At 34.5% G+C, this 26,923-nt stretch overlaps 1 long non-coding RNA gene across 1 annotated transcript in view; it reads left to right on the forward strand.

The window, feature by feature from the left end:
• LOC130708446 (uncharacterized) overlaps positions 1-26,923 on the forward strand; it is a 1,343,207-nt gene that overhangs the window by 70,377 nt on the left and 1,245,907 nt on the right. The window lies entirely within an intron of this gene.

Raw genomic sequence — 26,923 nt, forward strand, 5'->3', positions numbered from 1 at the left:
CATAATAGTACATCAAATTACTTTAGCCACCTTGCCCAAATGCAAAGACAAACTTTTAGCCTTATGCTTTCTACTTTATTCTGTCAAAATGAAAATGTATAGCAAATAATCATCAGTTATAAATTTCACTATAAAAATACATGTTATTATAAAGGCAAGCAATTAATATCTATTATAGCTGACAGAAAGATGAGTAAAGAATGCTTGTCACTGAAGTCATCTTAATTGATTCTACTAATAAGAAAACATTTCCAGTTATTTATGTAATACAATTTTTCAATATGAGTGTGTTTCAAAAATTGAACAAAATACATCTCAAACTATATAAATTAGTAGAGGACTTAGTTGAGAGTGACAAAGTTTTAATACAGAGTACCCTGACATTAAAATATTTTAGATTCATGATGTTACTTTTCTTTAAATCTTTACATAGCAATTAAAGCCAAGCACCAACTGGATAGTAAGTAGAAAACCATATTTCAAATCCTTTCAGTGAACTAATAAAAATTTCATGCTGTTTTATAATACAGTATGAGCTGATGCAGAATTACCCCGGATTGGCAGGAGAAGGCTATTCATAGTACAAAGCAGTTGTGTTAATTAAGTAAAATTTGTCATTGTAACTGCAAATAGATTTTGATCAAATTTATTATATCAGAAGTATTTTTTATTAATCTTTCAAGATGAGAAGGAATAACAAAATGCTGCAGTGTAAGACTTTAGTTCTCATTTAAGAAGTAATTGGCCAAGTGCATTAATTTCTCAGTTGGTGTGTTTAGAAAAAAAGTTGGAACATATTATTTTAAAAAGCTAAATAACATAATAATTATGTCAATTAATTATCTCAAGTCAACTAATGGAACTTCAGTTTGATCTGCACAGGGGAAATGTAAAACAATTAGTCAAATTTGTCAACAGTCTTACATTGTTATTGGTATACATCTTATTTTATTTGTTGATTACTTATGTTTTCTCCGTTTTGGAAGGGTCTTCAGTTATGTGTAATGTGCTATATATTATAAATATCTCCTTATACTTTATTATATAGAAGCTAAATGATTATAGAATCCCCTGCTAAAACTGTTAGTCATATTTTTGCCTTTTTAAATTTGTTCTGATATATTTACTTATACAGAATTTTAGCCATCAAGACAAAAAATAAATTAAAGAATTACTGAGACATCAATTTAAAGTGTAGTAATGGTATTTTAAACAATTGCTTCATTTTTATATTGTATCAAAATATATAAAGAGATAAGAATCAGGAAAAAATCACATAGACATGTTTTTAATACTTTAACAATCAACAGACATTCATTTAAAATTCATTTGATTTAAGAATTTGACACATGTAATCCTTTGAAGATTATTTGAGATAATATACATGAAAATACCTTGTGACCATACAGTAATGAATATTGCTACCATTTAAAAAATACATTATATCAATTGGATAAGCTTTTTTGGTAGAAATGGCAGGAACTGACTTCTTTGCTTTTGGTTGGCCTATTCTTTCTTAACATCTTTAACCAGCAGACAGCTTAGAATGCTATAACAATTCTCTTCTCATATCAGCGTTTAAAGGATAAGTACATTTCCCAACTCTTAATAGGGTGTTATCTTTGGGAATAAGATAGTATAATTAGGTCCAATTTCATGACATAAATCATAAAAGTAAAGAAAGAATATGGAAAATAGCCTCTTTTCCATCCTTGGTCAGTGTGTACTGCACATTAATATTTAATGTTTTCTTTTTTTACTTGGTTCATTTTTGTTGCTCATGAACGTGAGCAAGTGATTGTGGGAGCTAGAGCCAGGCGTGCTTCCCCATTCACCTCTGCCATTGCACTGACCTGCAACACCCCTGCTATTTCATGCCTTGGCCTCTGCTAAGTGGAGCCTGCCAGTCATTTTAAATTGTGCCAAACTGCATAGTGGTTTTGTGATGTGAAAACATCCGTTAAGTTCTAGTTTGAGTCCTACACACCCCTTCATATTGCTTCTAAACAAAGCCAAATCTCAACCTCAGTTTTGAGAATTGTATACTTTAAAAAAAAAAAAAAAAGTACAGAAATTTTCCTTTTAGCAGAGAAATATAATAGCTTAACAAGTGTCTCTGGAACATCCTACAAGTTTTAGCTTTCAGGGTCACTTATGTTTTAGTTTTTACTATAATATAGCTGGATTAAGTCTGCATTTCTTGCCTCATGGCAAGTTCCCAGTAGGAGGAGATTGGTGGGGAACCTGCTCAGACTTGATGTCAGTCCTTTGCCTCTGTGCCCTGCACCAGCCCACAGAGGCTCCAAACAAAGGACTGTCCTCAGACAAAAACCCTATCTACTCTGGAGATGATTACCAATCTCCCCATTTTCATTCTCTTTTATTTTCCTTGAATAACATTGATATTTTCCTTCTGCATCAAAAGAAGAGAGAAAATTAAATCAGGTGAGTTTTCATTTAGTTAAAAGCATTGGATGTATATCTAGGACAAAGCCACTCAAATTTATCCATAAATACCTCTAAAGGTAAAATGATGTCGTTAAAGAATTTAGGACCAGCCACAGAAGGTATAGACCAAGATAATATTTCACAGAGCTATTTTTGAGGCTTAAAAATGTTAATATAAGCCCTTTGTAAACTATTAATCAGGATAAAATATAAAATGAATATTTAATAGTGGATGAAAAGAATCAAGTAAAAATGGATATGTGCAGGAATGTTGGTAAAAATTCTGAAACTCAATCTTAAAGTATCCGTAGAAAACTGATAACAAAAGATAACTTTACATTTTTCCCCCTCCTTCACACAAGATTCAGAAGGATGGCAGGTGTTCTTTGCAGGCACGTTCAAACTGTGGGAGTGATGACCCAGAAACAGTGACTTTCACACTGAATACAATTTAAAAGAACAATATATATTTTTACATAGTTTGCTAAACTTTGCTGAATTAATTTGTCTGAACATGAAGAAGAGCTCCAGAGAGGGGGAAAAGTAAATTGTTGTTTAATTGGCATACAGTGATGATGACCATTGGTGTGGATACCCCACAGAGGTGAGCTAACCTCTTCACCCAAAATTTGGTTGAATATCAAGACTGATGATACCACACACATACCAAGAAGTGATGAAAACCTTTATGTCCCACATAAGGAGACTTTCTTGGAAAAGCAGAGCAGGTTCTAAAGCAGGTTGGAAAATGGCTTGAGAGAGCAGGGATGGGTCACTGCTGTGGAATTTTATGGTGGTTAGTGGGTAGGCCCAAGATAACTGGGGCCGTGTGCATACAGACCTGGGTATTTGACAATTCTAACTTCAAGCTGACACCAAAGGAGAAAGCACCCAGTTTTTCTTATCAACTTGCACATATGTGAGGCAAAAGGGAAAGAAGTGGTAGGATTTGAAAGCTATCACAAAGTCAAATATGATAAGTGGAGCTAACTGTATTACAATGCTAAACAATAATGGTAAATCCAAGGGTGTTTTACCTTGAAAAGATTGTCCCTAACCCCACCTTTAGAAAAAGGTACAAGGTCAGGATGGTGAGGAAGGGAAGTTTCCAGTTCTCAGGAGTAATTGCATTAATGTGGAAGAGAGTGGCACTTCTGATCTGGGGAACAGCCAACACCGAAACCTGACTCTCTGGAGAATGCCCTGGAGGCACAGGCTGGTGCCCTAGGGAATGACTGTAAAGCTCAGTGTGGTGCCTTGCGTGGATGTCTTGGGACAGGATGCGAGAAATGTAAATGATGAGAATGAAGAGTAATAAATGACTTCTATACTTGGAGCACGTACCATGTGCCGAGTACAGTGCTAAGCATTCTAGGAATAATAGCTCACCTTGTCCCCAAAATAACCTGATGGTGTGGGTGCCTTTAAAGATGAGCAAATTAAGATCCAAAGAGTATTAGCAAGCCAGTGAAAGGAATAGTCAAGATTTGGACTCATTTTATGATTTATTCAGGTTCTGAGCTCTTAGTACTTCAAAAACAGTTATATTTTTTGTTTTGCGGTTTTTTAAGTCCACAAGCAAAAAAACAAAATAAATTAACAAACCAAACCAGATACAGAGAACAGAGTAGTGGTTACCAGTGCTGAAGGTGCTGGGGGGCAGGGGAAGGACAAAAATGGTAAAAGGGATCTGGTATATGGTGACAGATGGAAACTAAATTTTTGGGAGTGAGCACATGGTATGGTATTCAGAAATAGAAATATATATAATGTTGTACACATGAAATGTATATAATGTTGTAAACCAGTGTTACCTCAATAAAACATAAATCTAAAAATGTTTCACAATTTTTAAAAAAGTTATGCAATTTTTGCTTATTTTATGTAGCTCATATTGAAATCATACATCTTTTATGAAAATTTACTGTTTTCTTCTATGTTTATATGATGATTGTACTGACAGAAAAGAAGGAAAATGATTTTTCTTTGTTACCAAGAAATATGGAACTATTGGGGTTCTTTTAGGAATGGCCTCAACTGGGGCTTGCGTGACTTGCCCTTTCTATTCTAAATCACAGTCTGATTGTGTCAGGATCTTACTCTAAAGCCTTTAACGGTTTATTACAACTAGTAGAGTCAGGTATAAATTTGTATCTCTCTAAATTTACATAATAGTCTTATTTTTAAGATTAAAAAAATCACTCAGTATATTAAGTACTACTTTATTAGAAGCTTTGTGTTAATAACAAGCTTAAACTTCTGAGAGAATGAAGTAGAGGGAGCTCATTTAATATAGTCTGTTGGAATGTACATAAAGATTCAAAATATTATTCAGGACATTCAGTTATAAGATCCATAACCTCAAGACAGAATTTAAAAATATGTTAAACATTTAAAGAAAAAATCAGATCTCAGATCTTTTAAGTGATTTAGCTTAGAATCTAAACAATAACAGGATTAATAACAGAGGCATATTTATTAAATATAAATATAAATATAAATCCTATGTATGGAACACTTCTCAAAACACAGGAAGGAACTGAGGGGGATAATTTCCCGTCTAGAAGAATGTATAATCTAGTCAAGAAACCAGTAACATAAGGGAACTTGTATGGGATAACCACAAAGGAATTGTATAAAATATTTTATTTTCAAATGTGGTAAAATTGTGTTCAGAGAGGGGAGGATTAACCAAGGAACACTCCCTGAATGTAATTGATTTTGATCAAAATCTGGAAGAAAGTAAATGATCACAGATGTTTAGAAGAATAGGGAGAGTGAAAAAATATGAACAGTATCACTTGAGATGAACAGAAAATGTTTGTCCCCCAGGTTCCCCTCCTTAAGGAAACCACCACTCTCCTATTCCTTGTGATCAACATGGGGCTTTCCCACCTCCCTATCCATTATGGTAGGCTCATTATCAATATTAGGCCAATCAGGTCACTCCATTTATCTGGCCACAGTGCTTGGTTAAGGATGGGCACTGTGATTCAAGCTGGGCCAATCAGAAGTTAAGCAACTTGTTGAAGATCATACAAGTAAGTTGAATTCAAAATCAGATCTGTCTGACTTCAAAGACAACATTTTTATATACTATACCAGAGTATCTCAAATTTTAGTCTCAAAGGCTTGTTAAAACACAGCTTTCTGGTTGAATCAGAAATCATAATTTCTGATTCAGTAGATCTGGTTTGGAGCCTAAGAATCCGTATTTTTAAAATATTTCCAGACCAGGTATGCTGGTGTGGCTGCCACTGGTGGTGACCACGTTGCTCCACACAAGACTACCTGTGTTCTGAGGTATTAACTCTACATCTAATGAGACAGCTGACTTTTTGCTTACGTGTTCTGTTCTCTGCAGTGTATCCTGCGCCCATATTTATGCAGGCATTGCATTCTGCTTTACGCAGGAAAAGACTATGTTTACCCAGTGTGGAGTGTACATTCTTTACATCAGAACTGAACAGCTCCAACAAAACATGTCCAAAAAGCACACTGAGTTTTCTAGTTCCACTTGTATTGCTTGTGTTGGTTGCTCTTTGAGTGGGCAGATCCAAATGCTAGTAGGATAGGGAAGTTTCTTTAAAAATTATTGTTACGAAACATGCACATGAAAATAAAAAAATAATAAATTAGTTGTAGGACATAAGAAATATTGAAAGGAGAGAAAGGGAAGGGAAAAGGCAGGAAGTAGAAGAAACCAATTAAGTTCTATGACTTGCAGGAGAATTCCTTTGAATGCTCCAACTTTTTAAAGGTTCAATATCTGTACGACAGATGATGTTACCCTTATATTTACACGCTTTCCTTTCTTATAGCTTCAGTGGTTCTCCTATATGTGTGTATAAGAGTAATAGGAGGGATTTGCTGAACAGACATATTCGCTGGACCCACCCCTGGAAAATTGTGATTGTATAAATTGCAGTTTGGCCCAGTAATATTGACTTTAATCTAGCACCACAACCTACCCACTCATAAGTGATTCATTTGCAGGAGAATTCCTAATCACTGTTTGAAAAATGGTTATATTCTCAACACTGTTATTATCCCCCACTCCCCACCAAAACAAAGAACAATAAACCCCCAAAACAAAAACAAACAAAAACAGAAAACACCTTGTATTTGATTTTTGAAGCCAAAAACCAACTTTTTGAGTACTAAGACAAACACACCTGTGTGAAACTTATGTCAGCTTTCTCACCATGTGACAATACAGGCCATAAAAGGGTCAAAGGGTATCTCGGGATAGATTATACCAAATGCTTGGATTCGCCTACAACATGGAGAGTTGCTGACAACATGGTAGATATCAATTTCCAACTTGCACTGCATAGTTTCTTAAGGGTGAGAACAGCTGCTGTTTTCTCTTACACTGATGTTTTGTATGTAATGAAGAAAGTCAAATATATTATTTTTATTTAATGGTTACCGCTCATAACATCCCTGTAAAATATCCCTGTGTAAAATATCCCTGTGCCTTTAGTTACTGTTTTTTTAAAAAAAAAAACACAAGGCTATAAAAATCCTTGCTGTGGTCATTTGATAGTTCCATTTTATAAGAAAAAAGGTACATTTTTCTGTACCCATTAGCAAAGCATATCCTTGTTAGATACTTTGTCTTTTTTGAAGATGTTGGCATGCAGCAAGCTCAGAAGATCACAAATAAATGGCATTGAAATCGCTCACAACAGTAAACAGATGTAAATTTTCTAATGAATTAGCCCCAAGTCATGAAATATTTAGTTTGTTTAAGGGAGAGAATAAGTAATTAAAATGGATTTCCTAGGGGAAAATTTGAGAATCATCAAGATAAAGCAAACAGAAACAAATACCATTCGAATTTGTTTCCTCAATTTTTTTACTTGAGGGCCTGACTGAAATCCAGCATTCAACATTAAAGCAGCAATCTGCTACAGAGTGGATGAATTTGTGATAAATGGTCCCTTGAGGTTTATAAAACATATTCTCCATAAAACAAGCCACAATATGTTTCTTCACATTAGTCAGTTCCCGACATTCAGGCTGCGGAAGCTCCAGTCCAGTGTTGGTACCTGCCATCCCCAAGCTGTAAACAGCTCTTTGTTTATTGCAGCAAAGCTCATACATCCATTTCAAGGTCTTACAGCGATAAAAGGCTGACTGCCTACATAAACTGAAGTGGGCTGCAGTGTTGTTATTTTGTTTATTGCTCTTTTACTGCAGTGGTCAAATAGTTCCTTTGAGACCAGACACCGGTTTTCTGCCATCTGCACAGTCAGTGTCAGAAAACTTGTGTCAACTGAATCACCGTGGAAAATATTTATAATGAGAGAACTAATTAAATGAAATGTTGCATCTCAAAATTGAATAGGAAATGCAGATGATTAATAACAAATTAAAAATAATCTGCCATTTTTTCCCCTTCTTCTTGGTACATAGTAGCACTTGCCTTGGGGACCTTGAAGGGCATATATACATCTTGCGTGTCTACTGAGCAGGGATCACTTAAACAGAACTTTTGTCCTGTTGTGCTAAGATTTTACATTTCCACTTGTGAAATTCATATCTAAATGCCTCTGAACAATTTTAACCACATATTTACGTTTATGGGCTGTAAACACCTAGCCAGAACGCTAATATTAAAAGCTTATTTTTGTCTTCAAGTGCGTTCTGTGAATCAGCAAGTTCAAAAACAAAATCATAACTTTAAGCAAAAAATAAAATTTGGTCACACAAAATCATATTCAAGTAAAAGAAAATCATGAAAGTTAATAATGAGTAGAGGTAATCTGTTTTCTTCCAGACAGAATCATTGCATGTTAATTTGAAATGATGGAGGGATTTCTCTAATAAAAGTCTAAATCTGCTGTATTTTTTTTTTTTTTTTTTTTATTTTATTTTTGGCTGTGTTGGGTCTTCGGTTCGTGCGAGGGCTTTCTCTGGTTACGGCAAGTGGGGGCCACTCTTCATCGCGGTGCGGGGACCGCTCTTCATCGCGGTGCGCGGGCCTTTCACTATCGCGGCCCCTCCCGTTGCGGGGCACAGGCTCCAGACGCGCAGGCTCAGTAGTTGTGGCTCACGGGCCCAGCTGCTCCGTGGCATGTGGGATCTTCCCAGACCAGGGCTCGAACCCGTGTCCCCTGCATTAGCAGGCAGATTCTCAACCACTGCGCCACCAGGGAAGCCCAATCTGCTGCATTTTAAGTCTTGAACTCTGGAGGGTGGTTCCATGGTGTGATTTTGACATCTTTTTGGAACTCTGATATTGAAGTTTAAAGGATGTACCTCAATATGGAAAGAGTATTGCCTTCTTTGAATCTCATCACAGCACAGAGCTGACATAAGCCTTGAACAATTTGATGATGACAGAAAGGGTTTGCTTTAATAAAATATGTTGTAGAAGAGTTCCTGAGATTTTAAACTTTTCAATGGAATTGGTTTTGAATAAAAATAAATTTCACTTACTATTTTGAAGTAAGGACAAAATTATTTCATATTTATTATGAAAATAAAATGCTCTCTTTGAAAAATATCCAAGTACAAACAACTTCTAATTGAACAGTTTTAATTTAAAAAGATTTCCTATTGAAAAATCATGAATTTACATTGCATGCATTCTGAAATGCTTACAAAAGTGTTTTCAAGATAAGAGAAGAAACTAGTATTCAGATGAAATTATGTATGAAGTATGGCTTTGAAAACACGTATAATACTGAAAATATTTTTATTTAGTATTACATTAACCCACGCCTGTTAATTCTAGGGAAAAGCTCTTAATCCCCTGATATTTCTATAATTGCATTCATGATAAGGCATCTGGAGGGGTAAGTGTGCATTATTTTCTGATGTATGCAATATTATACTATGTGATATGAACTTCATGCATACCTTAATCTTTATTTACATTACTGATGAAAAAAACCCAACAACAGAATACTTTACCTGTCAAAATAGACTGCTTTGAATAAAATACAACTAAATCAACAAAGTGAGACCCAGTGAGAGAGCCGTGTATATACCTTCTCCATGACTATGAATTCTACCCTAAAAGGCTTTTCTCATTACAGAGGCTACAATATGAAGATATTTTTTTATGTCAGCACCTAATGAGTTCCTTAGTAAATGAATGATGTATGGATGGGTGGGTGGATTTCTGAAAATATACATGAAGAACCATAAATATGCAGGAGCAGGTAAATAAATGAAAACCAGTGACTGTGAGATTTATAGTTATGAAGCACTACATTTTGTTCTGAGAATCCTCATAAAGTAAAAAAAAAAAATGTATTATATGGTTCTCATTGTCTGAAGGAATAAAATGTGTTATTTAAGAGTGATGTTTTTCTGGTACAAGATTATTAAAGAAATATGTAGTGGTCTTTATACAAGGGATTTTACATCACCCCACTAGATTTCAACAGAGGTCTTACAGAAGGTGTACAGACATTGTTCGTGTGGTCATGGTGGGGGTATTTTTAAAATCAACTCTTCAGAAAATTAAATGGCATGTAATGCAATTTGTCCCATTATTAACGATGTGACCTCTGATCAATTGGTTAAGGTAGCATCTGTGAGATTTCTCCACTGTAAAATTCCATTTTCCACTTTACAGTTAATGAGTACAGTTAGTTCTGCTATAACACTTCTTTTGAAAATGTGAATTTTTTCTAATGTGATTGATACGTCAGGGAACTAATGGAGCATAACAGTGACATGTTTGTTTACGTGTGATTTTGTCCTGGAGAAACACCAGGTGAACACAGACAACTGCATCCAGTTGGACCAAGCCATGTAGAAATATGCAAAACTCACACATGCACACACCTCAACCATCTTCCCACTACCTCAGTTGGCCATGTGTGTTATGAGACAAACTCATCCATATTTGATATTACAACTTTCTACCCAATCAGATAACCTTTCTTTTACCACTTCACGATAACTCATGAGCTACAACTCATTCAACACCCATAAACTAGAAGCAGATTTCAAGTCTTTCTCAAGTTAAAGTGCCATGTTTATTGTTGTATTATGTATTTCTTAACCACTTAATATGCTACCATTTTTATTAGCTTTCTTTTTTAAAATATGTCACTATTGATAAATTTATCCTTTTCCATAAGCCCTATGGTTTTTATTGTGCAATTTTGCAGAGCATGGTGATGTTTAGGAACATGTATCCCATTATAGTAGAATTGGTTGTAATCTGTTGTAGATGCTTTAAGGGTATGTAAATATCTTATTTTCCATTAAGATTTCACCCAATGGTTTTAGCATCCATTGATGATTATTGCCTGGTAATAGGCAATTTTCTAGCTATCCTACATTTAAGTAGTTGCTATTTAGCTGTACGGATAAACTTTCACTTCTTCCCTTTTCTTTAATATACGTTTTAACTTGTGAATCATTTTTAAAATTCAATGCACTATAGTCCATTAATATCATTATTCATTTTAATAATGAGTGTTTTTCAAATTTGATTATTGGAAGCTCTTTTTTTTTCTTGTTCCTATCTATGTCTCTTTGCCATATTCCCATAATTTTCTGAGCTCTTTCTTACTTTCTCACTTAGCTAGCTATTCCAGGAATATTGCGTATGCTTTTCCTGAATCAGTTCTGGAATCAGAATCTTTCCTTTTTGTTGGTTGCTTTTAGTTAACAGTGATACTTAGAAACCAAGACGTGTTACGTGTGCTCATTGCTAAGAATGGCTGTAGAGCATTCTGATGGACACTTGTTCTGAAACTCTTACTTTTTGAAACACAAAAGTGAGTTTGTAACAAAAATGCATTTCATGTGGATGGGATTTAAAATTTTTGCCTTTATTTAACCTTTGCCTTAGTTTTCCATAAATAATAATCATTTGGACTTTTTTTTCCTTTTAAAAGGACACTGGGGTATACTCTCTCCTATTTCCATCACCTGGACATCTTTAAATAATGGACTTGGAATAAAACCAATTTTGTAACCCATGGATGTGTAGAATGATTTGGGGTCTAATGTCAGGCCACAGTCGATTGAGGTCACAAGAAAAACATAATTTCACCATAGATTTTATTTTAGGTGTATTATCTAAATAGTTTTCTAAATATTCTTGAATATTAGTGAAAACTGCCAAAATTGACTTTTCATCACTATTAGAATAGTTGAGTTCATGCAGAGAAAAGGGATATCTGAATACACCACTCAAAAAATTTGAAAGGGTAAAAGTTCTCCTTTGTTGTCATTCTCATGAAAAAAATGCATTTTAAAGCATGGACAATTAAATTAAAAAAACTGAACTAGAGGCTTCACTAAACCTAAACAATCAAAATTTTCAGGATTATCCACTGATCTTAATTTAAAAGAAAAAATGTTTCTCATCATTTGATTCTCCCTTTCCCCTCCCCATATGCACATACAAAACCAGCCCTATTCATACAAACATGTAGGAGTATAAATCTGCTTTAATTACATTTAATCTGTTTTTAAAATTTGAACAACAAATGTGAAAGTGTAATTATAAAAACTTCATTTGGTGTTCTTGAAATATTATAGAGGAAGAAGTAATTGTTTTAAAATATTTGAAGATAGTTACTGTGAGGGCTCAGTTGCCTTTAGAAGTCACAATTATACGTGCAGAACATATACCAATGGTATTTAACTCCTAAATTACAGGATACATTGTATGTCAACTTATTTTTACGTACATGCAAATTAGGTGATCAAGATAATGGATTCAATCAGCTGTTTGTACAACATTGATTGTCATTATGCACTGGCCATTGGGCTAGACTCCGCAGATACAAATTATATAAATTTAATATTTTTAATTTATATTTTGCATATGTTTTAGGAGAATATTTATATTTATTTATTTATTTATAGCAATATGCTGACATTCTTGTGACAGTAGATGTTACAGTACAATGTAGTAAGTTCTATAATAGATACAGCCCCACATTAAAAGTAATAGCTAGCAGTATAGCATTGATTATGTCAGGTATTGTTTGAAGCACTTATATGTCTGATCTCAGTTGATCCTTACTTTACAACTCTAGGAGGTAGGTTGACTGATACGAAAACTAAGGCACAGAGAATTTGAGAAATTCATGCATGGGTGTGCAGCAGGTAAATGGTGGAATTGGGAATCAGAAAGTCTGGCTGCAGAACCCATGTTCTAAACAGCTTCTCTCCATGGCCTCATAACGAGGGGGAAAAAAAGGAACACTTCTGCTGGGGGGATTTAGAGCAGGATTCACTGCACAGATTTCCATCAGATGCCTGTGCCCATAGAGCTTTCACTCAAGTATGTGTATGTTGTAGGATATGATCTGAAGGAACTGAAGGTTTTGTGGGGAAGGGCATTGAATCAATGAAAATTTTGGGTAATGATGAGTTTTAATTTTTCTGTTTTAAACTTACCCCTAATTATTATAGATAACTTTAGATATAATGCATAATAAAAGCAAGATAACTATAATCAAATGTTAATTCACATGGTAACCACATAATTCTCTGTCTCATAATGCTGTAAATATTGAATAGCCAATTATTATTTTGAACCAGGTGGAATGACTCATATGCCTAAGTAATTATTGTTAAATAAAATCCTATCCCCTGATATAATATATCTACATTTTACATGAACTTAAAAAGCAAATTATTCTAGTTGGTGTTAATAAAATTGTCAGTGTGAATCATCTTATGTTGATTATATTTGTAAGTCCTTAAACTTGATTGAGTTTTAGGGAAAATTCTTGAATTAACCTCCTGCTGTTCCATTTTACAATGGCTTACATATGCAGTGTGGCCTATCTTTTTAATTTATCTAAATTTAGTAATCTTAATGCTTGTTTAATTGTATGACAATGTGTAAGCTGTTTATGGCTTTTCTTCGGAATTACATCTTCTTCCAGTTCATGTAATGCCTATGGAATTAGCTTATACTCCTATACTTAATTTCTGTTTATTAATGGATTCATCATCTGCATTAACAGTTCATGTATTTTAAAACTAGAATTCTTAGGTGTGTCACTGTCTACTGTTACCTGTTCTCTTGTCTCTGAGCTGTTTGATTCTGTTCTTTTTGACATCAGTAGTACATTGTGTCATAAATACCCATGCCTCTTTATTGGGAGGCATGAGCAGGCTTTGGAGCATATTTACCTGACTTAAAAATAGGAGGAGAAATGGCACAGCCTGGAATCAATTAAATTGTTTATTCTTAATTTCTACCTATCCATTCCATAGCTTGGTGATAAATAATACTTTTCTCAATTGTCTTTATCTTTTGTCTGATTTATTATTCTGAAGTTCATGAGAGATATGTTAAGTAAATTAAGTCGCTTTTCAATTGTGCATTCATATTGTATGCATTCATATTGAGTAAGACTTTCATGGAAGCAGGCTCAGATGAACAAGAATAATAGTGTAACTGAGGGTCTGGATAAAAGATAGAAGGTAAAGCATGATTTCTGGACCCAAGATCCTCAATATTTTGCTGACCTGCAATGAAGATGAACACATAGACCGTGAGACTTTTTCCGAGAGATATATAAGCTACTTGATTTAACCATCCCACTCTTTCTGAGGTTTGGTTGACTATTCTATCATTGAGAGTTTACAACCAGTAAAAGCACCTCCTTCTCTTACTGGGATGCTGTAAATGTAAGGAACCTCAATCCCCACTGCCAGAAAATAAACAAGGAAGAAATTATTTGTCTTGACATTTGGGAGACTCTTTTATAGAGAGAGTAATGAAAGATAATTGAGTTAAAGAACAGGGGCCTGGGGTTAGGAGGGCAGTTAGTGGAAACTAACCTAGAATAACTAGGAGTGAAGAAATTGGTTTAAGGAACTTCTGGTGTGAAAACCAAAGAAGAGAGTTTTGGATCCTTCAAAATTTCTCCCTTAATATTCCCTAAAATACATTTTAAAATTATGTACATCTTGTACTTATTTAGTTTGAAATCTGTCATTTTCTTCAAAAGGAGAAATAGTGGCAATGAATATAATTTCCAGCGTTTAAAATATTTTTTAAAAAACTATTACATCTGTATTTAAGTGTATCCAATGATATACTTACCCGTTATCAATATGATACAGTTAACCATCTTCAAAATATGTGCCCAAGCTATAATTGTCAGAAATTGTACATCATTTTCTCTTTTCATATGTACTTACTTTTATTTCCTAACAGAATTTTATCTGAATGAAATACAATATCATATTCTTTTTAAATTTTATTTTAAAAATTTATTTTATTGAAGTATAGTTGATTTACAATGTGTTAATTTCTGCTGTACAGCAAAGTGATTCATATATATATACACATATATGTATATATATATTCATTTTTATATTCTTTTCCATTATAGTTTATCACAAAATATTGAATATAATTGCCTGTGCTATACAGTAGGACCTTGTAGTTTATCCATTCTATATGTAATAGTTTGCATCTGCTAACCCCAAACTCCCAATCCATCCCTCCCCCCGCACCTTGGCAACCACAACTCTGTGAGTCTGTTTCTGTTTCGGAGATAAGTTCATTTGTGTCATATTTTAGATTCCACATATAAGTGATATCATGATATTCGCCTTTCTCTTTCGACTTACTTCACTTAGTATGGTAATCTCTAGGTCCATCCATGTTGCTGTAAATGACATTATTTCATTCTTTTTTATGACTGAGTAATATTTCATACAATATCTTGTATGTATCTTGTATTTCATATAATATTCTTAAAACTCTTAGTCATTATTGTCTTACAGACCAGTGTCCCTTTATTTTGCCCCCAAGTCATTGTATCTTAGAACAGTGTTTTCCAAAAGAATGTTCTGTGACAATGGGAATATTCAAATCTGAATCATCTAATACAGTAGCCACATTTGTGGCATATAGTGAGCATTTTAATGAAATATAGGCAGTGGGACTGAGGAGCAGAATTCTTAACCTTATTTAATTTTAGTTAGTTAAAATTTAAGTAACCCCATGAGATTAGTGACAGCATAATCTTAAGGCAATGCATTCAGTGCAGGATGACTGAAAAGTGGGCTTAACACTTTCTAAAGTGGGAGAAGAGCAATTGTAAAAGTACAGACAGGAAGAGAGAACCAGGTGATGACTCCATGGTTGATGAATTCTCTCGTGTAGCATTTTTTCAGGAAAAAAAATACATTTGGAAGATTCTGTGGACTCCTGACTTTTGAAAAACATGGCTTCCACCTTTGTGCATGTGGAAAGAGCATTTTTATCCATAATTTTGTCTTACAATTTATAGAATGGGGCTTGTTTTCTCAAGAATCTGCAGTAAGATAATAAAGAGCCTGCCTAAAGCAAGAAGTAAATAACATCAAACTAGAACTATGTGATTAAAAAGCTATAAATCAATTGCAGACTTGCAGGTTATAACCTGAAATCCACCACGTTGTTGGTGGGTTTATATCATATAGACAGTATTTTGTACTGAGAGTACAGTACTTTGATGGCTCTGTGTATAAAAAGTGTTCTGAGCAAGACTAAGATTCCAAAACTAAGCAGAAGAAAATTATTTGGCATTTTTTTGCATTGTGACATCAGGTTAAACCAACAGCTATCATAGAAACATATCCAGATATTTTCAGTGCTATTATTACAGGCCTTTTGAAATTTGTGATGAGAAATACTAGTAGATATTTAGAAATTCAGTATTTTATATAGTTTAACAAATCTGATAGCGAGAATGCTAGGTAGGTAAATAATATTTATTTATATACTGCCTTTGTTCTGTTGGAATCAAAGAACTGTCAGAACTAATACCTCTTCTTCCTGATAGCATCCTTTGAGAGAAAGTAGAGACTGCTACCCTGGAAATAGAAGCATTTGCCTGCAGAGAAAAGATTTAGGGTACAAGTCCTAGTATTCTAATATCGCTTATTATGTGCCCACCAAGAATACATTACACTAACTTTGCTTGTTTTACTATCATATTCTAGTCTGTCTTTCCAGTTTACCTCTATATTTTAATTCATCCATAGTTATGAGATTAAAAATAGTAACAGGAAAACTTTCTAATGCAAAAAAAGAATGGAAAGTAGCCAATGTTATACTGTGAATTTAATTGATAATTGCTTGTTAGTACTTGTCTATGAATTGGAGTCTCACTTCTCAAAGTGAGATTACAGGTTACTAGGACATAGAAAAATGCTTCTTAATGAGAAAATAGTTGACTGCTTCAATAAATGTTCAACTCAAATGCTAAAAAGAACATGAGTCCTTAAAGATAACACATATTTTCTTCAAAAAAATTGATTTCTTCAAAAAAATTGATTTCTTCAAAAGATTTTGAACAAAATCGGATATTAACTTGCTGGAGGATGTAGGTTGTTAATAAATGATGTTTCCCTCAAAATTTTTTGATTTTCTGTATTATGGTATTAGTAAATTTTAATTTTTCCATTTTAATAAGTTATAGATTGATATGTGTGTATGTGTGTGTATGCTTCAGATAGAGTTCTCTCAATTTAAATAATAGATTTTATTGTGTACTGAACTACGTGTCAGACCTTATGCATTTAGGTTTACAACATCCTAATAAGGTAAATATTATTACTGGTGTCATTTTATATGTGAGATCAGAGAGACTTATTGATAAAACACTTGTGTATGTCCCCAGAAGCTGTAAGAGGCATAACCAGGTCTCAGACGCAAGTCTTCAGGCTCTAAAATCAAGCAGACCTCCCTGGACTGAGGAACCAAGTTACACACAAATATATCTTAAAACTCACTTGATGCTTTTAATATATTTGATAAGAGAGGCTTCCCTGGTGGCGCAGTGGTTGAGAATCTGCCTGCCAATGCAGGGGACATGGGTTCGAGCCCTGGTCTGGGAAGATCCCACATGCCACGGAGCAACTGGGCCCGTGAGCCACAATTACTGAGCCTGCGCGTCTGGAGCCTGTGCTCCGCAACAAGAGAGGCCGTGATAGTGAGAAGCCCGCGCACCGCGATGAAGAGTGGTCCCCACTTGCCACAACTAGAGAAAGCCCTCGCACAGAAACGAAGACTCAACACAGTCATAAATAAATAAAAGAACGTGAATTTCTTTAAAAAAAAAAAAATCTGTTAAGGGTTAATGAGAGGGTAAGATTAAATAGGATTGATAACAATAAGGAACTTGATTTAAAAAAATATATATATTTGATAAGAATATTAGAAATATATCTAGTGGTAAATGTAACTAATCTTTCTAAATAATATTTTCCACTTCTTTCACAGAAGTGGGGTTAGTTATTAAGCGCAGAAAAAGAATACTCATAGTATGAAACTTGAGAGCTCCCATTAGTTGAAAAAGGTATTCAGCGTTGCATCAAAATATTCATTGCAATATTTGCATAAATAAATACATTTACTTGTATGTGAGTTCAGTAAAGGTAATGATTCTTGCCTGTTTTGTTTATTAATATATACACGATTTCTAGAACAGGGTATGCCATACAGTAGGCATTCAGTAAATAGTTCTGAATAAATGAAAATTTTATCTTTTCAAATATGAAGACATTTTTCAGAAGTTTTTTCTTATGTGTGCCAAATATGTGTGTAACAATTTTATTATATAAATAATATATTTAAAAATGCAATTTGAAACCAATAGAAGTCTACTTGAAAGCAAATGAAATTAGAATTTGTACTTCATAATTTTTATTCTCAGAAAAAGTTTAATGTAGAATCCATTTTAGAGTGGATGTTCTTGCACTAGTATTTGTGTCTTGTAAACAAGATGTTTCTCCAAGATGCTGCAAGCATTATTCCAGATCCCCCATATTTTGCACTGCCTCCAAACAAATGTAAATTTTGTACGTATGGGTGTGATATCTGTTCCCAAGTTCCTAGGGGCTTCAAGACATGCTAGGGACTGAATTTTGTCCCCCTCCAAATTCATATGTTGACAAACCCAATGTAACTGCATTTGCAGATAGGACCTTCAAGACGTAATTAAGTTTAAATGAGGTTATATGGGTGAGACCCTAATTCAATAGGATCAGTGGCCTTATAAGAAGAGGAAGAGTGAGTTTTCTGTCTTTCTCTGCCTGAACTAAGGAAAGGCCATATGAGGACACAGTAAGAAGCTGGCTGTCTACAAGTCAGGAAGAGAGCCCTCACCAGAAACCAATCATGCTCCAGAACTGGGAATTTCCATTGTTAAAGCCACCTAGCCTGTGGTATTTTGTTACAGGTAGCACAAGCACAATGATAGGACATTTTACCTTTCGTTAAATGACAGAAAGGCATCTATAGTGTAGTTAGCCTCACCTGAAATCAAAATTTGCAGCAGGATGTTTGACTTTTTGTTTTTAACAATGGGCACATGATATTTTTTTTAAGAGTAATCATAAAGGGAATCAATGGCCACATAAAATTTTACTTGTAAGCAAATATTTTGTAGCCACTTGCTATTTTTATTTTACTTTATTTTTATTTTTTTTATACAGCAGGTTCTAATTAGTTATCTATTTTATACATATTAGTGTATGTATCTCAATCCCGATTCTCAATACATTCCACCACTACCACCCCCCCCACACCCGCTTTCCCCCCTTAGTGTCCATAGATTTGTTTTCTACATCTGTGTCTTTATTTCTGCCTTGCAAACTGGTTCATCTGTACCATTTTTCTAGATTCCAAATATATGCGTTGATATATGATATTTGACTTTCTCTTTCTGACTTACTTCACTCTGTATGACAGTTTCTAGGTCCACCCACATGTCTATACAAAATGACCCAATTTTGTTCCTTTTTATGGCTGAGTAATATTCCATTGTATATATGTACCACATCTTCTTTATCCATTTGTCTGTTGCAGGGCAGACGTTTAGGTTGCTTCCATGACCTGGCTATTGTAAATAGTGCTGCAATGAACATTGGGGTGAATGTGTCTTTTTGAATTATGTTCTTCTCTGGGTATATGCCCAGTAGTGGGATTGCTGAGTCATATGGTAATTCTATTTTTAGTTTTTTAAGGAACCTCCATACTGTTCTCCATAGTGGCTGTATCAATTTACATTCCCACCAACAGTACAAAAGGGTTCCCTTTTCTCACATCCCTCCAGCATTTATTGTTTGTAGATTTTCTGATGATGCCCATTCTAACCGGAGTGAGGTGATACCTCATTGTAGTTTTGATTTGCATTTTTCTAATAATTAGTGATGTTGAGCAGCTTTTCATGTGCCTCTTGGCCATCTGTATGTCTTCTTTGGAGAAATGTCTATTTAGGTCTTCTGCCCATTTTTTGATTGGGTTGTTTGTTTTTTTAGTATTGAACTGCATGGGCTGTTTATATATTTTGGAGATTAATCCCTTGTATGTTGATTCGTTTGCAAATATTTTCTCCCATTCTGAAGGTTGTCTTTTTGTCTTGTTTATGGTTTCCTTTGCTGTGCAAAAGCTTTGAAGTTTCATTAGGTCCCATTTGTTTATTTTTGTTTTTATTTCCATTACTCTAGGAGGTGGGTCAAAAAGATCTTGCTATGATTTATGTCAACGAGTGTTCTTCCTATGTTTTCCTCTAAGAATGTTATAGTGTCCGGTCTTACATTTAGGTCTTTAATCAATTTTGAGTTTATTTTGGTGTATGGTGTTAGAAGTGTTCTAATTTCATTCTTTTACATGTAGCTGTTCAGTTTTCCCAGCACCACTTATTGAAGAGGCTTTCTTTTCTCCATTGTATATTCTTGCCTCCTTTGTCATAGATTAGTTGACCATAGGTGCATGGGTTTATCTGTGGGCTTTCTATCCTATTCCATTGATCTATATTGCTGTTTCTGTACCAGTACCATATTGTCTTGATTACTGTAGCTTTGTAGTACAGTCAGAAGTCAGGGAATCTGATTCCTCCAGCTTTGTTTTTTTTTTTTTTTTAACATCTTTATTGGAGTATAATTGCTTTACAATGGTGTGTTAGTTTCTGCTTTATAACAAAGTGAATCAGTTATACATATACATATGTCCCCATATTTCTTCCCTCTTGCATCTCCCTCCCTCCCACCCTCCCTAACCCACCCCTCTAGGTGGTCACAAAGCACCGAGCTGATCTCCCTGTGCTATGCGGCTGCTTCCCACTAGCTATCTATTTTACATTTGGTAGTATATATGTCCATGCCACTCTCTCACTTTATCCCAGCCTACACTTCCCCCTCCCCGTATCCTCAATTCCATTCTCTAGTAGGTTTGTGTCTTTATTCCTGTGTTGCCCATAGGTCCTAGGTTCTTCATGACCATTTTTTTTTTTTTTTTAGATTCCATATATATGTGTTAGCATACGGTATTTGTTTTTCTCTTCCTGACTTACTTCAATCTGTATGACAGACTCTAGGTCCATCCACCTCACTACAAATAACTCAATTTCGTTTCTTTTTATGGCTGAGTAATAGTCCGTTGTATATATGTGCCACATCTTCTTTATCCATTCATCTGTTGACGGACACTTAGGTTGCTTCCATGTCCTGGCTATTGTAAATAGAGCTGCAACGAACATTTTGGTACATGACTCTTTGAATTATGGTTTTCTCAGGGTATATGCCCAGTAGTGGGATTGCTGGGTCGTATGGTAGTTCTATTTTTAGTTTTTTAAGGAACCTCCATACTGTTCTCCATAGTGGCTGTATCAATTTACATTCCCACGAACAGTGCAAGAGGGTTCCCTTTTCTCCACACCCTCTCCAGCATTTATTGTTTGTAGATTTTTTGATGATGGCCATTCTGACAGGTGTGAGATGATATCTCATTGTAGTTTTGATTTGCATTTCTCTAATGATTAATGATGTTGAGCATCCTTCCATGTGTTTGTTGGCAATCTGTATATCTTCTTTGGAGAAATGTCTGTTTAGGTCTTCTGCCCATTTTTGGATTAGGTTGTTTGTTTTTTTGATATTGAGCTGCTTGAGCTGCTTGTAAATTTTGGAGATTAATCCTTTGTCAGTTGCTTCATTTGCAAATACTTTCTCCCATTCTGAGGGTTGTCTTTTCGTCTTGTTTATGGTTTCCTTTGCTGTGCAAAAGCTTTTAAGTTTCATTAGGTCCCATATGTTTACTTTTGTTTTTATTTCCATTTCTCTAGGAGCTGGGTCAAAAAGGATCTTGCTGTGATTTATGTCATAGAGTGTTCTGCCTATGTTTTCCTCTAAGAGTTTCATAGTGTCTGGCCTTACATTTAGGTCTTTAATCCATTTTGAGTTTATTTTTGTGTATGGTGTTAGGGAGTGTTCTAATTTCTTTCTTTTTCATATAGCTGTCCAGTTTTCCCAGTACCACTTACTGAAGAGGCTGTCTTTTCTCCATTGTATATTCTTGCCTCCTTTATCAAAGATAAGGTGACCATATGTACGTGGGTTTATCTGTGGGCTTTCTATCCTGTTCCATTGATCTATATTTCTGTTTTTGTGCCAGTACCATACTGTCTTGATTACTGTAGCCTTGTAGTATAGTCCGAAGTCAGGGAGCCTGATTCCTCCAGCTCCATTTTTCATTCTCAAGATTGCTTTGGCTCTTCGGGGTCTTTTGTGTTTCCATACAAATTGTGAAATTTTTTGTTCTAGTTCTATGAAAAATGCCATTGGTAGTTTGATAGGGATTGCATTCAATCTGTAGATTGCTTTGGGTAGTATAGTCATTTTCACAGTGTTGATTCTTCCAATTCAAGAACATGGTATATCTCTCCATCTATTTGTATCATCTTCAATTTCTTTCATCAGTGTCTTATAATTTTCTACATATAGGTCTTTTGCCTGTTTAGGTAGGTTTATTCCTAGATATTTTATTCTTTTTGTTGCAGTGGTAAATGAGAGTGATTTCTTAATTTCACTTTCAGATTTTTCATCATTAGTGTATAGGAATGCAAGAGATTTCTGTGCATCAATTTTGTATCCTGCTACTTTACAAATTCATTGATTAGCTCTACTAGTTTTCTGGTAGCATCTTTAGGAATCTCTATGTATAGTATCATGTCATCTGAAAACAGTGACAGCTTTACTTCTTCTTTTCCAATTTGGATTCCTTGTATTTCTTGTTCTTCTCTGATTGCTGTGGCTAAAACTTCCAAAAATGTGTTGAATAATAATGGTGAGAGTGGGCAACCTTGTGTTGTTCCTGATCTTAGCAGAAACGGTTTCAGTTTTTCACCATTGAGAACGATGTTGGCTGTGGGTTTGTCATATATGGCCTTTTTTATGTTGAGGTAGGTTCCCTCTATGCCTACTTTCTGGGGGGGGTTTATCATAAATGGGTGTTGAATTTTATCGAAAGCTTTCTCTGCATCTATTGAGATGATCATATGGTTTTTCTCCTTCGATTTGTTAATATGGTGTATCACATTGATTGATTTGCATATATTGAAGAAACCTTGCATTCCTGGAATAAACCCCACTTGATCATGGTGTATGATTCTTTTAATGTGCTGTTGAATTCTGCTTGCTAGTATTTTGTTGAGGAGTTTTGCATCTATGTTCATCAGTGATATTGGCCTGTAGTTTTCTTTCTTTGTGACATCTTTGTCAGGTTTTGGTATCAGGGTGATGGTGGCCTCGTAGAATGAGTTTGGGAGTGTTCCTCCCTCTGCTATATTTTGGAAGAGTTTGAGAAGGATAGGTGTTAACTCTTCTCTAAATGTTTGATGGAATTCACCTGTTGAGCCATCTGATCCTGGGCTTTTGTTTGTTGGAAATTTTTAATCACAGTTTCAATTTCAGTGCTTGTGATTGGTCTGTTCATACTTTCTGTTTCTTCCTGGTTCAGTCTCAGAAGTTTGTGCATTTCTAAGAATTTATCCATTTCTTCCAGGTTGTCCATTTTATTGGCATAGAGTTGCTTGTAGTAATCTCTCATGATCCTTTGTATTTCTGCAGTGTCAGTTGTTACTTCTCCTTTTTCATTTCTAATTCTATTGATTTGAGTCTTCTCCCTTTTTTTCTTGATGTGTCTGGCTAATGGTTTGTCAATTTTGTTTATCTTCTCAAAGAACCAGCTTTTAGTTTCATTGATCTTTGCTATCATTTCCTTCATTTCTTTTTCATTTATTTCTGATCTGATCCTTATGTTTTCTTTTCTTCTGCTGACTTTGGGGTTTTTTTGTTCTTCTTTCTCTAATTGCTTTACGTTTAAGGTTAGGTTGTTTATTTGAGATGTTTCTTGTTTCTTGAAGTAGGATTGTATTGCTATACACTTGCCTCTTAGAACTGCTTTTGCTGCATCCCATAGGTTTTGGGTTGTTGTGTTTTCATTGTCATTTCTTTCTTGATATTTTTGATTTCTTCAGTGATCTCTTGGCTATTAAGTAGTGTATTGTGTAGCCTCCATGTGTTTGTATTTTTTACAGATTTTTTTCCTGTAATTGATATCTAATCTCATAGCGTTGTGGTCGGAAAAGGTACTTGATACGAGTTCAATTTTCTTAAATTTACCAAGGCTTGATTTGTGACCCAAGATATGATGTATCCTGGAGAATGTTCCATGAGCACTTGAGAAGAATGTGTATTCTGTTGTTTTTGGATGGAATGTCCTATAAATATCAATTAAATCCATCTCCATCTTGTTTAGTGTATCATTTAAAGCTTGTGTTTCCTTATTTATTTTCATTTTGGATGATCTGTCCATTGGTGAAAGTGGGGTGTTAAAGTCCCCTACTATGATTGTGTTACTTTCGATTTCCCCTTTTATGGGTGTTAGTATTTGCCCTATGTATTGAGGTGCTCCTATGTTGGGTGCATAAATATTTACAATTGTTGTATCTTCTTCTTGGATTAATCCCTTGATCATTATGTAGTGTCCTTCTTGAATGTTTGTAATAGTCTTTGTTTTAAAGTCTATTTTGTCTGATATGAGAATTGCTACTCCAGCTTTCTTGTGATTTCCATTTGCATGGAATATCTCCAGCTCTGTTTTTTTCCCTGAAGATTGCTTTGGCTCTTTGGGGTCTTTTGTATCTCTGTACAAATTTTAAGATTTTTTTTCTAGTTTTGTAAAAAATGCCATTGGTAATTTGATAGGGATTGCATTGAATCTGTAGATTGCTTTGGGTAGTATAGTCATTTTCACAATGTTGATTCTTCCAATCCAAGAACATGGTATGTCTCTCCATCTGTTTGTGTCATCTTTGATTACTTTCATCAGCGTGTTATAGTTTTCTGAGTACAGGTCTTTTACTTCCTTAGGTAGGTTATTTCCTAGGTATTTTATTCTTTTTGTTGCAATGGTGAATGGGATTGTTTCCTTAATTTCTCTTTCTGATCTTTCATTGTTAGTGTATAGGAATGCAAGAGATTTCTGTGCATTAATTTTATATCCTGCAACTTGACCAAATTCATTGATTAGCTCTAGTAGTTTTCTGTTGGCATCTTTAGGATTATCTATGTATAGTGTCATGTCGTCTGCAAACATGTCATCTGCAAAAAACTGCAAAAAAGTTTTACTTCTTCTTTTCCAATTTGTATTCCTTTTATTTCTTTTTCTTCTCTGACTGCTGTGGCTAGGACTTCCAAAACTTTGCTGAATAATAGTGACGAGAGTGGACATCCTTGTCTTGTTCCTGATCTTAGAGGAAATGCTTTCAGTTTTTCAGCATTGAGAATGATGTTTGCTGTGGGTTTGTCATATATGGCCTTCATTATCTTGAGGTAGGTTCCCTCTATGCCCCCTTTATGGAGAGTTTTTATCATAAATCGGTGTTGAATTTTGTCAAAAGCTTTGTCTGCATCTATTGAGATTATCATATTGTTTTTATCTTTCAATTTGTTAACGTGGTGTATCACATTGTTTGATTTGCGTATATTGAAGAATCGTTGCATCCTTGGTATAAATCCCACTTCATCATGATGTATGATCCTTTTCATGTGTTGTTGGATTCTGTTTGCTAGTATTTTGTTGAGGATTTTTGTATCTATATTCATCAGTGATTTTCATCTGTAATTTTCTTTTTTTGAAGTATTTTTGTCTGGTTTTGGTATCAGTGTGATGGTGGTCTTTTGGAATGAGTTTGGGAGTGTTCCTTCCTCTGCAATTTTTTGGAAAAGTTTGAGAAGGATGGGTGTTAGCTCTTCTCTAAATGTTTGATAGAATTCACCTGTGAAGCCATCTGGTCCTGGACTTTTGTTTGTTGGAAAATTTTTAATCATAGGTTCGATTTCATTAGTGATGATTGGTCTGTTCATATTTTCTGTTTCTTCCTGGTTCAGTCTTGGAAGGTTATACCTCTCTAAGAATCTGTGCATTTCTTCCAGGTTGTCCATTTTATTGGCATAGAGTTGCTTGTAGTAGTGTCCTCTGATGCTTTGTATTTCTGCCGTGTCTGTTGTTACTTTTCCTTTTTCATTTCTAATTTTATTGATTTGTCTTCTCCCTTTTTTTCTTGATGAGTCTGGCTAAAGGGCTATTTTAATTTTTGTACACATAAGTATACTTGAAAAATATTGGGGAGTTTATGGATTTTTTTTTTCTTACAATTCTCTCCACTTGTTTATATTAAAGGGTAAAAATCTGACTTGTTTGAAGGGGAAGAATGCCTTGATTATGACTGCAGAGCATGACTGTGAAAAGAAAGCCTGAAGTGGGAATAGTAGGAGAGTTGCTGATCTAGGAGGAGAAGTGTTTTTGAGATAGATGATTTGTTATTGATACCTAATATATCAAAGCAAGCTGGAAATATGCATGCCTTCAGGAGAATCTAGACCTGCAACACAAGTGTTGATGAAATGAGTCTCTGTGTGTAGTAATATGCACTGGCAAATCATAGCAATTTTTATATGATTCCTTACAGGACCTTGTCAATCCAGGCATACTGTCTTTTGAACTAAAATGCCACAAGATATGCTTTTAAAATATTACTGTATAGTTTTTAAATGTTGTAATTTGTAAAACCTACCACTCTGATTTTATTTTTAAACCACGGAGAGATTTTGATGAAGCATGTTCATTAGACTGCATTAATTATACATGCAACAACCATGAAACAGGTGTTTGGCTATAAGAGGGGTATTTAATCAAAAACATTGATCCTAAACTAGTATTTCATATTCTATCCTTATTTATGCGCTCCCTTACAGAACATTAATAAAAATTATGGTTAAACACCTAGATTCTGTTTTGGGAAATACTCTTTTTAGATGAAGGCTAGTATTTTTACACTATAAAAACTATTTTTATTTACATATTTTTAGAAAATGTGTTCAATTTTTCTAAATTTTGTTCAATTTCCCTGTGCTTAAAAGAATTTAAACAAGGTTCCGAGACCAAAAAATCTGAAAATTATTTGAAATGCACTTGAACATATACCATCATTTAGACAGTAATTCTGAACTAAAACGTAATATGATTGTTCAAGTTGAGTTTCCATTTCTCCATCGGTCACAGTGCCTTCACAGTTATAAACTTCTCTCACAAAATCAATCCTTTCTGTAGGATTTGAAGTCACCTTTCTTGCTATTACTTTTAAGTGGCACAGATTTCAAACATTCTGGCATAAGTGAGTAATCAGGTATT

Source organism: Balaenoptera acutorostrata, chromosome 6, assembly GCF_949987535.1.
Source record: "Balaenoptera acutorostrata chromosome 6, mBalAcu1.1, whole genome shotgun sequence".
NCBI classification, from domain to species: domain Eukaryota; kingdom Metazoa; phylum Chordata; class Mammalia; order Artiodactyla; family Balaenopteridae; genus Balaenoptera; species Balaenoptera acutorostrata.